We start from the raw sequence: 14904 nt of genomic DNA on the forward strand, positions 1-14904 counted from the left end.
TTTTGTGTACTTCATTTTAATATATACTTTATTAAATTTTCTTTGGTATATTTTATGTAGATAAAGATTATTGCAGTAACAGAATTTAATAACCAACTAGGTAGAAAACAATGCAATACATAAACACATAAATTGGATATGATGTGATCCGTTGAATGAAATTGACAATAAATAAAATAAATAAATAATTTTCTATCTCTAGGCATTGTGTAAAACTTCTAGTTGTGTCAAAATATCGGGAAATCAATAATATAAACAAACATGGTAAATATCTCATTTCTTTTTATAATGGTTATAAATAGAAGGCCATGCAATTTTGTAACACACTGTAATTTAATTAAATGTATCGTAAAAAAATGTTTTAATTCTACTGTAAAATAGTACCTACTTTTTTAAAGGCTGGGCAGTAAGGGATTGCTTTAATTTTAGAACAAAACAGCGTTTTTTTTTTTGAAAAATATACCGGAAAATCTGACTTACAAATTTGGACTTTCTTAGGTTCATTCTACTTAGAATCTTCTCCACCCTAGCATTAAAAAAAGATATCCTAAAATATCCATACCATTACGTCACATTTTAGTGTGAAAGAAATTTCAGTGTAAAACTAAAATTTCAATATAAATTTTCGGGTTTATTTAGCACGAGGATTGATTATGCTAGTGATTCTGAGTTGGAAGAACCCAAAAATATCATGATGTGTGAGAATCAGATTTTTAATATTTTTATGGAAAAACGCTCATATTTCTCATAAAATAATTTATTAATAATGGGTACTTGATAATACTGATAACAAAAAAAAAATAATGAGTCTCGAACCCACATCCTCTTGCATGTATTTCCACGTACATACCGCAACGCTATTGAAGCCTACTTACGCTGTGCCAAATTGTCTACTACAAGGATCTCAGTACGACTGTTTGAATGTGTGAGTGATACTTAGAAATAGAGTCAAGAAACATTCTGTCGACATTAAGGGGTAGTTTTTGTACAATGAAGTGTTCAATGTTTGTTTTAATAGTTCAATATTTATTTAAAGAGTGCGCTAAACATAATTTACAGTATAGAAATACCAAGACTACTCCACAAAAAAATTAAAACTCAAAATTTGCAATTGTGGCGCCATCCAGTGAGGTTTAAGCTTTGGGTAACCTAGTCGAACCACCTTCGGGGCCGACGTCGCACTGTGGGCTGAAATTCAGCTCTCATTAACATAGAAACCGAAGTTGTTATTTTTATGTTTTTTGATTGAAATAGGTTTTGCCCAGCATTGTTATGGTAACCTATGAATTTTAGACGATTTGGAATTAAAATTGGTGAGTTACGATTTTACGGACGGGCGGACAGCGGAATCTTAGTAATAGGGTCCCGTTTTACCCTTTGGGTACGAAACCCTAAAAATAATTGTTTCTATGGAAAAAGCACAAAAACCTTTTACTCAATGTGTTATAAGTTATAAGTTTCAGACGATTTGAGTTGGAAATAGTAGTTGAGCTTACTAGGCTAGGTCGATCTTTGTAAGATGGTCCCATAATATTTACTTATTATTATTAAGTACTAATTCCAACCACGTATCAATTTGTAACATTAACTATTCACACCACTCGCACTTAAGGCATTAATTGACCATTGACGGAAAGCGGTAATTCGTTAGCACCAGTTTGCTTAGCTCTTCAGGCAATGAACTCGAGGGCAAAGCGGATTTACTTTATAAATTACAGCAGACCTACCACTCGGGCTTAACGAACTCGGTACCGCTCCACTACGTACAATCACAACGGAATGAAATGAAAGCAAGTACAACTCGTATTGCCTAGGCCAGCAAAAAATCATGGCTCAGTCGGGGGACTTTTCATAATCGCTGACTTGCAATTCAGTGCAGGTCTTTGAGACCAGACGGCGATTTTAATTAGAGTCTCCGAGCACCAGGCCACCAAACCTACAATTCGAAACGTAATATCTCAGTCTGGATTTACGTGCTTACTGGCTTACTTCACTTGTTGCGAGCTTTAGATCCTGATATAAGTATGTATGGGTTGATCGGATGATAATGTCGATGAAATACGTTGCGACTGAACTGAGGGAGAGCTCTTGAAGGTACTTATGCTGTTGTTTTCACATTTCACTTATGTAAGACTTAAACCTTCCTTACAGTTGGCAATATTTTATTGTAGGTACCTAAATTGTATGCTGATGAAACACCTCTATCGACACCAACATCAGGCCTGATAAAGTAGAGACTTTTAAAATTAACCTATAAAAATAATCGTAAGGAAATCTTTCATCAACACTTCGCAAATCATGCACTTAGCAAAGAATTATACACCTATTATTAAGTGAAAACACTGAAAACTAGGTCTTGCTAACCACCTTTCATTTGCTCGTAGCTCTCTAATTGGTTTTCCTGAAACTGCAGATCCGTAGCTCAGGTCGCGCGCACAGGCGCTCGAGTAACTATTCCAGCCATTGTAGATTTTTTTTCACTACACCAGCTCGTAAAGGCTCTTTGATTAAAATTTATGAGGAAGCATTTTTCCACAACAGTGGCAAAGTAATTAGATGCAAATATTGAGATGTTTCCTCATGTTGACTGGTGAAATAGACTTAAGTGATGATAATCAGATATACCTACTTATTCAATAGCATTCATTTGGATTTTAATTTGGAATGTTTTATACAGAGTATGTTCTCGCGTTGGTGTGATGAAAAATGTTGTGTTTCACTCGGTAGCAACTTGTTTACAGAGTATATAAACCAATAGGTACTGGTTTTTGTTAAGGCTCATCCGTAACGAAGTGTAGTTCAAACTACATTTCTCTTTTCAAAGTTCAACGTTGTCAGTCGCCTTCGCTGCAACATAAATAAACTTCACCTTATTTTTACGATGGAATCCTTTAAACGTCCCTTTAAGGATGCTCAAAGAGCTGGAATAGGGCTCCCGGCTGCGTTTTTATCCGCTCAATAGTTTTCCGAGCCTCCGGCTGGTACTGCAACTTTCGCGCTCGATCGTTAACGAAGGATTGTTTAACGTATATAGTATAGGGAAAAGTTCAGCGCTCTGAACTTATATAGGTAACTGGAGAATCGGTCCACCGTATCCACTGTGTAATATCGTGTATCCCGGCAGTTTTATTTGTTGTACGTTACACGAGCGATAGGACGGTGCGTTTCATTTATTTGTGTTTTTATTTAACTTGCTATGCTAACTTTACTTTTTCTGCACATAAATACGAGTATGCGCGTGTCTAGTTAAGCGGAATATAAAACTTTGTTCATAATTTATGACAACACTTTTTAGCTGTTATGTTTCGGGTGGTACCTACACATAAAACGCTACGTTTTGTTAAGCAAGATGTAGGTTAAGTGAATTCGGTTATCCCAAAGAAGTCAAAAAGTACGAAGTTATCGTTCAGAGTAATTTTAAAAGTGATAAATATGTACAAAACTAGAAGCACTCTCTAATATTGTAGCACCAGTGACAGTGAGCAAGATGTCTTGGTAAGCGTTGCGGTAGCGTATAGGTAGGTGTTGCTAAAGTAGATATTATGAGAATGCTTCTGGTTTTATAAATACTTGCCATTTTCGAAGTTATCCCAATGCCCCGTACCTACTATACTTAAAGAGCCAGTGTCCTTTTAGTCTCTAATGTTATAAATACAACTTTATAGTAGTTACATATGGTGCTACTTAAAAAGAAAAATAGATTATTAAAAATAATGACCATGAAATTTATTAAAATACAATAATGGAACTTATTTATTTACAAGAACAATATACATAATGGATATATACAGATGATTACTATAACTAGCTTATATCTACAATAGGCTCTTGAGGCATTGTACCAAGGATGCTGGTGGCATTTCCTCGTTGTATCGCAATACTGATACGTTGTGCGAGGAAGCCGTCAGCTCTTCGGTCACCAGTTACGTCAACCAGACATGATTTTCTGAGTTGTTTGAACTTAACAGATTAAACATTAAAGGTACTAAATCCTGGCTTAATAAAAATAATTGTACCTTAGCGTTTTTTCTTAAAAATGAGATCGATAACTTGAAAAATTATAACGCCTGCAAAAGTGTAATAGCAAGCAAAATATAAATTAGTAAAACTTGGAAACCACAAATAAAATGACTCATATTATAATTGAATATGAAGGTACAAAAAAGATACAAAAATTTGGCTTTTACAGAATTTACCAATAGCCACGGGAATATATCATAATAAAGTACACCCGCCATTCTGACTGTCAGGATGGCGGTGTACTGTTTTTTGGTGATAACTTTAAGTACCGTGAGGTACAATTTTTTTTAAAGGAGGTACTTAATAGTACAAATTAGGTACAAACATATGGTATGGTTTTCATTTAATTTTATTTAGGTACACCCGCCATTCTGACTCTCACCCAAAAAGGCTGGGGAAGCCACACTGGAAATTTTTATTCGAATTCCTAAACCTGGAATGGAATGGAACTTAAATGGAAAAATATTATTGGTAAAGAGATTTTGCATGCAAGTAATATTTGTGAAACCAGAATTATGGTAGAATAAAAAATAATAAATTAATTAATTCATTTTCATTTTATTATATTTATGGTGCTACTTTACCGTACTAGTGCGGTAATTATCACTTTACGTTCTTATGTAAAAGAATTATTTAAATTAATTAAAAAATTTAATTTAAAACGTTGTACTATAGAACGTACTAATAGGTAATTCGCAACTCGTGTCGATTTAAAACAGCCGGCCTAGCCAACGAAACGCTTTGTTTCTTTATCACTCTTCCATATTAGTGCGACAATGACATTTGCGTTTCGATCGCTACGGAGCGTAAGCGATTGGCATGTTGGCTATGGTAGGGACTGACCGCGGTCTCTTCGGTCGTGTTTTAATTTATCGCCACTCATTGCGAATTTCGTACTTGTATCGTAATGTATTGTATATATCTACATGGAACAATTTTCAAACATTATAATAAAAGTAGCAGTGATATTATCGGAAGGCACAATTTTTCCTGTACCGCTCCTGTCTTATACCGATGTTGTAGTTGTGAATAAAACTCTCATAAAGTATATAAAGTACGGTGTTACCGCACGACTAGGTATGTAAATGTTTTTAATCCATTACACTGAGCTTAGCATGAAATACGCATGGTTTTGTTTCCATAGTTTGCAGGTGCGGAAAGGAGTGTCTTTGTTCTCTATGAATGGCCCTCGTGGAGGGGAGGGCACCCCCTTGCGGATCGCGCTGCATTGCATTTGTGTAGCGTCCGCGAAGTGCAGGTTGATTGTAGGTACCATTATGTGGTACTTCGTTTCACGCTCTACATGCTTGAAAGTGTGAATTCGACAATATTTTCAGTTTTTATTGCTTTAATGGAATTGTTTTAGGGGTTTGGTTTGGTGGTACAGCAATTTTACTAGTATAGCAAACTGTAAACAGTTCTTCGCGAAATATTGTTAGGTAACTACTCGAATACCTTATTTGCCTATGCTAAATAGGTGCTAAATGGGGTGGGTTATATTTTTGACTTTACAAAAGTGCTATAGTTAGTGGGTTGCGTACAGTATTATTGTAGGTAGGTATTAAAAACTGCTGTTAGTCTTTGATTTTTGCCACAATACGAGCATATTGAGCATATAAAAAAATGTTTTTGCATTTATTTTAAAAATATTGTGTAATTAATTGTCATACAATATAAAAAAAAAAAAATATATACAAAAAGATTCCTTCGAGCCGGATTTGAACCAGCGACCTATGGATGACAGCCGATTACCTCTACAGTCCACCGCTCTACCAACTGAGCTATCGAAGGGTTACAGCTTGAGCCGAAATTATGTATTAGCTGCGCTAGCTAATACGTCACCCAATTTTATCGACAATGTTTTACTTATATAAGATGAGATGACATAGTAGATACAATTATTATGGACAAGTAAGTTACAAAAATAATTGATTAAGAGAAATATTGTATGGCTACCTACAATGTATATCTTAAGCTTAAGACTGATCTTATTTATGTATTTGGCATACCCTACGCTACAATTCCGGAGGGTCGCCATAAGATAAATTAATTAATTCAATTTAATAATCAAACACGTCTGTTTCTCTATACAGAAAACACACGTCCCATACATTGGTCACATAAGTTCGTGGTAAACTTAAAAAACGACTGAACTTGACTTTCATGCGGTTTTCTATAGAGTGATTCTTAAGGAAGGTTTATGTGTATACTGTATATGTCAGGGATGGCCAACTTGATTAGACCCAAGACCTCCTGTTTACTAACGAAACCCTGTGCGATCTACCAATTACATACTTCTTGAAACCTTAAATGAAACTGGTCTACGTATTTATATTTTTTTCCTTGCCACGATCGACTGGACTAACAGTCGCGATCGACCGGACGATCGCAATCGACCTGTTGGCCACCCCTGGTATATGTAATTTGTTAACGTTTTGTGCAACCCGTGCGAAGCCAAGCCTGTTCGATACTAGTTTAAAAATAACAAGACACAGTACAAGTGAGCTTCGTAAAAGAGAGTGGCAGGCGAGGCGATGGACCGCGAAATGAAAAGGGGTGTCTGACAGGCACGTACGAACAGGGAAAGGAACATTGCGATCTTCCTACAAAACGACTTAAGTGGGAACGTGAGCTGGCATTTAGTTCATCAAAAAAAAAAACATTTATTTACTTTACTTTTCCGTCTTAAGGTCACAGACTTACGTAACAAATTTCAACTTAATTGGTCCAGTAGTTTCGGAGCAAATATAGGCTGTAACAGACAGACAAACAGACGCACGAGTGATCCTATAAGGGTTCCGGTTTTTTTCCTTTTGAGGTACGGAATTCTAAAATATGTACTTTTATTTTAGCCTCCGATTTAACTCATCAATGGTATCGTTCTAAAAAAATCTTAGGTACTTAAATAATTTATTGAATCCAGGCGGTTACTTTGCGGAAATCCATATTCATTACCATTAGAACAATAATACTATTAAATAATTTGCTAGTCCGCGATAAAATAACGTGCTAATTTAATAAATAAAATAGGTAGTTAAGTCAGACGTTAGCAGATGTTTTCCTCATAAACTCGTAAATACGAATAACTTGACCGGCACTGTACAGGTACAGGAGCCAAGAATAAGAGTATAGCTTAAGCTTTAATAAAAACGGTGGTTAGGTCTAAATTCAATTCTTCGTATTAGGACTTATCATTATCACCTTTCCAAGTGAAAACGCTATTGTAACAAGTTTTATTGTTATTGCTGTTTACAGAACGTGGATAAACTATAGATATGCTATGCATGATGATGGTCAATTATAATTTAAAACACAGGAAGAATATATAGTATGAACTATAAAAAACTTACTTACCTCGATTGTGTTTTAAAATTGTTAATTAAAACAAATAATACAAAAACCCAAGGCACAGGTTTTATCAGTAAGAAAGTGTCGGTTACGTCATTTATTCCTCGGTCTCGCTCGAGGAATCGCCCCGAGACAGAGACAGAGTCCTCCGTCAGTGTTACAGCTACAGCCGTTGTGAGAGCAAATACGACTGACCTAATTCCGATGGACATTGCTGACACAGTGATAGGAATTGGTGCAAGCCGTGGGATTAACGCTAATGTTATTGGTTCTTTGTTTTAATAGGTTTATCTATGTGTGTAGGTACACTTCCATTGTCGCATAATTAGTTTTGATCCCTTGTAGGGTAAGTATCAAGAGAAACCGATAAGCATGTTTTTTTTTAATTAGGTGCAGTAGGCTCAGAGAGCGGAGCTTTTGTAAAACTGTAGCGTTTTTTTAGATCACAATACGGTTGCTAAGAATTGAATTTGCAATCTTGATTCTTGAGGCCTTCCTCTAGGGACTTCAGCGATTCGAATCTGGAGTTTTTGACTTTCGCTCGTATTCGAAAAAAATCGTGAACATAGGTCTAAAATTATAATAAATTTTGCACAAAAAATACAAATATAATGTGTAATATAATATCCCAACGGGTTGATGATGGAAACGAATACTTGTGCCAATATCAATATTTTAACTTTATTCATTTGTTACAAACATAATAACAACTAATTCCAAAAAATATTCCATGAAGTCTTCACTATAACTTGTCCGTACTCGAACCTGCCGCGTAGTGATTATATGCTCTTTGCTTGTCACTGCTTACCCGTTTTTTTATAACAATTCAAAATCGCGGGAACCAGTATCAATACTCTTTAGTAAGCTTGTCATAAATAGAAGTAAGAATAGTGAAAATATAAGCTGTTTATAAATAATGATCCTTGCAAATGTAAATATAATTGATAAACAAATCTGCTTGGTTGTCAATGTTGTCTTATAAAGCACTTGGGGTCAGCATTACCAGAAACTAGATCTCGTTCAAACCAATTTTCGGTGGAAGTTTGCATGGTAATGTATATCATATATTTTTTTTAGTTTTATCATTGTGTTATTTTAGAAGTTAAAGAGGGGGGGGGGGGGGGACAGACATTTTACCACTTTGGAATTGTCTCTCGCGCAAACTATTCAGTTTAGAAAAAATTATATTAGAAACCTCAATATCATTTTTGAAGACCTATCCATAGATACCCCACACGTATATAATGGGTTTCATGAAATAATTTTTTTTGAGTTTCAGTTCTAAGTATGGGGAACCCCCAAAATTTATCATTTTTTTTCTATTTTTGTGTGAACATCTTAATGCGGTTCATAGAATACATCTACTTACCAAGTTTGAACAGTATAGTTCTTATAGTTTTGGAAAAAAATGGCTGTGACCACAGACATAATACACCGAGACATATAGTCGCTATGCGGCTAGTCAGCCAAAAGTAAAGCCGAAAGTAGGTCCCGTTTTACCCTTTGGGTACGGAACCCTAATAAAAATATATCAATAATTACCCGTTCTATAGCGGTGCGCGGCAACGACTGCTGCTGTAATCTACCTGTTCAGTATTGGCGCTATAGTGTCGGATTTCTAAATCGATCATTACATGGAATAAAAATTAAACTGAAATATAAAAAAAAAAAATATTTTGAAATAAAATAACGAAAAATATAATTTCCTTTAATAATACAATGAACTTAAAGTAAGCGTACTTATTTTAGAATGTCAACGTCATGCCTCATGTGGAGGAAAAATGATTTATTTAACTGGCAACATTTATAAGCAATGGCGGCTGACGAAGGTTTGGATTTTAGTATTCACTATTACGTAAAAATATCATATTAAACTCGATGCTTACGCGTGGAATGTAATATCAGGTGATTTGTTTTTATTTAGTGATGAATCGTGACACCCATTCAACGCACAAACAGCCATCATTCCTGTATTTTTTAATTTACAACCGGGAGGTGTACACAAACCGACTCGACCTTGAATACTACGAGGGCCGCGGCCGTTCGAACGAGTGCGACATAATGTCGCCCCTGAAGTGGCTTCACTAAGGATGTGCGGACTACTAATCTATGCTTTTTAAATCTATGGCTGTGACATAATCGGACAGACAGACGGACATGACGAATTCATAAGGGTTCCGTTTTTTGCCATTTGGCTACGGAACCCTAAAAAGACAGACCATACACTAGTACAATTAAGTACTAATCCAAGGAAAAATAATACAATTTTCGCGTAGATCAGAATAGCATCACCCCCAGGGCTATCCTCTGAGAACGATCACGTAGCGTATCAAGTAATGTTGTGTCTGATATCTCCCGCGGGCGATGCATAAGCAAGTCAGGCCTGAATTTGCATACTTCCAGCTAACAATGAGTAACACCAGGCAGAGATGAGGTAATAATAAAGACTTTTATTATTATATTTGCAGGGTCTCCTGGTTTGTATTTAATAACAAGACCCATAATAAATAAATAAATATTAAAGGACATTCTTACGCAGATTTACTAAGTCCCACAAGAAGACTTGAGTTGTGAGTACTCGGACAACGATATAATATATATATATATATATGTATATAATATGTAAAAAAAACATCCGTGACTCAAAAAAATGTCTTATCATATTTATTTTATTTATAGATTTTCAAAACTGAAATGTGCATCACCCAGGGCGTCGTCTGGGGGTGGCAGGTTGAGTCGGCTGCCTCCCCTTAGAGAATAAAATTTGTAACCAAATGTATGCCCTCCCTTTGGCCAAAGGCCATATCAAACACATATCAACTGCTCCCCCTAGCCCATCCTGGCGACGCCCATGCTGTGCATCACGCGAATTTACGAATCTTATATTAAGGTCGCAATTAATTCCTACAAACGCAGATGTCAATCCACGTAAAATCTTGTAGCAAAACAAATATTTGCCACGGTTTTTGTTTAGAAATTCATAGAAAATTTGGTTTCCACAAGCGGCACTCGGCTACACGACGTTCAAATAAATACATCAATTTTCTCTCTAAATTGATGACTAAATTGAATTGATTTGTTTGGTAAACGGATTGAAAGCGTGGGCTTAATGGAAGGAAATCGCCCAAAGTGAGTGACAAATGAGATTCGGAAGCGAAGATGGTGATTAAATCTTGTCAAGAGCTGCCAACCAACCGAGTCTGCCAGGTATCAGATTATAAATAACGGGATTACTGTAAATAACTTCAAGGAAACTTGTAACAAATATCACAAATAATAATAAATATCTTACATATGTTTATTATATAAATTCTGGCCTACGACTCGGATACAAATTTCGTCAGTGTCATTCATAGGCCTGTCGACTTCCTTAGAAAGACGTGACGCTTTATAATTGCGCATGTGTGGTTTGATGCTGGGGAAATAATTGCCAGGAATTAAAATAAAAATATTTTGCTACAGCAACATTGTTCCTATCTGGCTTTGACTATACAACTTTGGGAACAAATAAAATTATTTTTATCAAATATTTTGATTTATGTCACATGTTACATAAATTTAATCTTACTATCCCCTTAAGTCCCACGGACGCTATATCGCGTCCAAAATTACAATCAAAATTCATCATAGATGTAATATCTAACATTGTTTTAGCTGGCAATTTAGACCCCTGGTAGCAATTCGAGAGGTTAGTAATTGAGAGAGGTTAGAGTATCAGTTTTGATTGATTCACGGTTGGTTTCACTACACTTATCCGTGAACAAGATGCATATATGTAACTGCGTCGAAAAACCGGAACAATCAAAACAATATAAAAGGTAATCACGGTTTATATCCCGGTCGATTTAAGTGTTGGTTAGAGTATTGTTTAAAATGTGACTGTTTTGTTTTAGAGGGTGAACGTGAGAAAATAACCCTTGGCCGTCATATAATTTCCTTGGAAAGGCTCAAAATCAAAAGGCACGGATCCGCCGCATAATTCCGACTAGTTTCCCGGTGACCATCAACAAGACCGCTGCACTGAGCTGTGGAGCAAAAAGTGTCCGACAATTGGATAGATGTAATAACAACTTTAGCTGTCATATATCCATATATTTTTTGTTTTTTGGCCTGATATATGCTATATGATTACAATTTACATTAATTGCAATTGTGGAGTAATCAGATGTAACATGTGGAGTAACAAGTAAGTAAACCAGATGTGCCAAAGGTCATGTTTTAGGTATATAACATTGTTTACAGTACATATGGGGCTATTTTATAGCACTAGTGCGAGAAGTAGCATATTACGTTACTGTGTCGAACATTTAAAGGGCCATATGTACTGTAAAACGTTGTACGATACATGTGCGAATAGGTAATTCGCAACTCGTGTCGATTTAAAACACTCCCTTCGGTCGTGTTTTAATTTATCGCCACTCGTTTCGAATTTCCTATTTTTCGCACTTGTATTGTAATGTACTATTTTATCATAAAGATTTTTAATGACTTCTATTTATTGTTATCAAGGTAATTAGGGATTTAAAACATGCGCTAATAAATAGGTGACCTAAACATAAATAACGCTTAAAAAATCAAAAGATAGTAATCACACGCACAGGATAGGTTAATTATTTGGTAGCCACAACAAAAATGAACCGATAATTACCGACCTGTGGTCTTATTGAATAAAATTTATATAGGTACGAGTATGTAGATATTATATGCAAGTGTCACAGTTACTTCAATAAGCCCTGTCCGATACATAAATTTGTATAGAAAATGCCTTTTTTTTGTTATTCGAACGATCAAGCTCTTTTGATCATTATACATAGGAATAAAAATATTTATAACTTGATAATAACTGTTATCTTACCTTTTATATTGAAATAACTTCAAAATATAGAAATCATTATCTCTTAGGACAATATTTTTCTATTTGTGAAATTCTAATTTAAGAACCTCACCCCAACAAAAACAAAAAACAAAAAATACAAAAAGACTTTCCGTCGCCGGGAGTTGAACCCAGAATCACTACCTACCAAAACCCACCAGGCTAAATAGGTTGTCAATTTTAGTACTGAGATACAAAGAACGCCTAGTGGCGCGTTCTTTGTATCGAACGAACGTATAAACGAACTTTAGAAAAAGCCATTTTTTTGTATGGAGTTATCGTTCTTTTCCTAGTGAGTATTGTATTCTTTGAGTTAGAACTTGTAGTTTTGTCTGTGGTCTTAAGCGAACATGGGCACTAAATTTGATCCCAATCGTTTTTAAGAAATTATGAAATTTTGAATGTAGGCAACTGGTAAAACCGGGCTTTCTTAGGTTGAACCGTTCAGGTGCGGTGGCCTCTCACGCTCGTATAAAATCCTCATAGAATTAGGTACCTACCTTAAGAAAAGTAATTTAATTGAATATAGATGAACTGCAGCGCCCGATTGGCTTTCAGTTGAGTTTCAATTATAGTGTGGACAACTAGTGCCCAAAATTTAAGTTTAGATAAGTGAAATTAAACTTTCGGTTGGATATCGATGAAGGAATATTAGTGTATAAATATTAATTACTAACTTTCCTTACGTACTCTACAATGAATCGGTTGTTATCGGTTTTTAATAAAATGCCTCGTTTCAATAGATAACCAGATTGCAGGGATATGACATAGATAATCGTCACTGAATAATTCATACTCGTATCGTATTGTAACGATTGAATTAGTCCCGGTGAACGACATTTTAATTGAAATTGTATTGTTCGTTTTAATTACTTTCGGCTCAAATAGAAGTAATTAAATATTGGAAAGTTGGAAACGGAGCGTGTTGGAACAGCCGCATCTAGTTTTCTAATTATTCGTGTGCTAGAGCAGCTCTAAATTTATTTACCTTTCATATACTTGTAAAATATTGATATATACTTTTTTTTTCATAATACTACTTTATAACATGTTGGGAAATTAAATCACAAATTTTTGCCCTGGGACGTAACTGAGCCTTTGAGAAGTCATGAAAAGAGAAACTAAAGAAATAAGAAAGGATAAAGACCATAAAATGGGCATCTCTATTAGAATAATATGTAATCGTTATGTTTATTTTATGTTATATTAATTTGTCGACCTGATTACTTTTTTCGATTATCTAAGGCCTGTACCGAAAATAAACTGTAAATTTTAAGCCGCTGTAATTTTGTTTCTAAGATAACTATGGCATTCTTACTGCGATAACTGACTTGTAAAATTTTATTTTATCAATAAAGTATTGAATTGAATTGAATTGAATTGAATAAAAAGACTTATTATTGTATTATATTAGTATTCCAATATAAATAATTCTGATTTTACGCTGTTCGACTTTATACCGGTAAATAGAAGAGATCACTGAAAATTGGTATTTTCCAAATAGCAAGAACATTTGCAACACCCTACATGCCTGATCTCGAAACACATAAAATTACCTCGAAGTTTCGTGCATTTCATAATAAATAACTAATTTAGTATGCTGTCTATTGAATAGAGGCCTCGAAGCGGCAGATCTCTAGGAACAAGTGACCCCGGGCCCATCACAAAGATTGCTAATAGGATTTACGAAAACGGAGCATACCTGTCATAATTATCGTAAAAACTAGGGTACATACATATGCGGCTAAAGTGGAACGAACTACGATGAAAGTCAGTTCAGTTCTTCGCACGAAGGTTAATATAACTAAAGTTACAGAAGATGTGTGTTACTTACTTCTAGGCCTAACTCGAAAATCATACAGTTTCCTTCGTACAAAAATCGCATTTGGTTTGTAAGCATCACAATAGTTAATATCCTGTATGTGGCCTTATACTGATAATAACGTGTAGTATGCACCGGGCTTTATACTTTTTGGTTGTTGTGTTTATGGTCATTTTAGTTTTATATAGAGAACGGTTAGATTTTGGCGGAATGCCGTCGACCGATATTATGTACGATTTGATCTTAGTTAATACGGTGTATCGATGTAATCAAAGAAATATTAACTGGATGCAGTGGTTTGTATGATAAACCCCATTTACTGAGCTTTAAATCAATAGATGATTACAGGTAGTTGTCACAGAATCTCTATTCTAAGAGCCCCAATCGTCCTGTAGTGCCGTTCTCTCAACTATTATTGGGCTCAAATCAAAAGTTATTAAAAGGGAAGTATGAAACAGCCAAAAACATTAACAATTCCAGCAGGTGACCGGCTGATGCAGGGAAATATGAAAAACGGGTCCGTAAAAAGCTGCCTCTGAATGCGCTACGAAGAAGCTGCCTATCACTCCTACAGAAAAAAAAAATCTTAATTAAAAGTCGCTTTTTATTGTAGTTATTCTAAAAACCTTAGTTTGTTCTCAGTCGCATTTTTTTTTTCATTTGAAGTTTACTGTTTTTTTTCGGTACATCCCTTACTAGTTGTTTAGGTACACAGTCCCGGACCTATATCTATATAATGCTCTTGATAGACATTTGATGTGTGGTGACTGGTGGTACAAAATGGTCTTATCGGTAAATAAAAAAGTGGTATTGATATGTTACAGAGCATGACATACACTCC

General features: G+C 35.2%; 1 non-coding gene across 1 annotated transcript; it reads right to left on the bottom strand.

Moving 5' to 3' along the window:
* Positions 1 to 5723: 5723 nt before the first annotated feature.
* Trnay-gua (transfer RNA tyrosine (anticodon GUA)) lies at positions 5724 to 5811 on the bottom strand. Its single transcript is given in 2 exon segments — positions 5724 to 5759; positions 5775 to 5811. It is a non-coding gene; the product is annotated as a tRNA-Tyr (tRNA).
* Between the last annotated feature and the right edge of the window lie 9093 nt (positions 5812 to 14904).

The sequence above is a fragment of the Cydia pomonella genome, chromosome 9, assembly GCF_033807575.1.
Source record: "Cydia pomonella isolate Wapato2018A chromosome 9, ilCydPomo1, whole genome shotgun sequence".
Classification (NCBI taxonomy): Eukaryota; Metazoa; Arthropoda; class Insecta; order Lepidoptera; family Tortricidae; genus Cydia; species Cydia pomonella.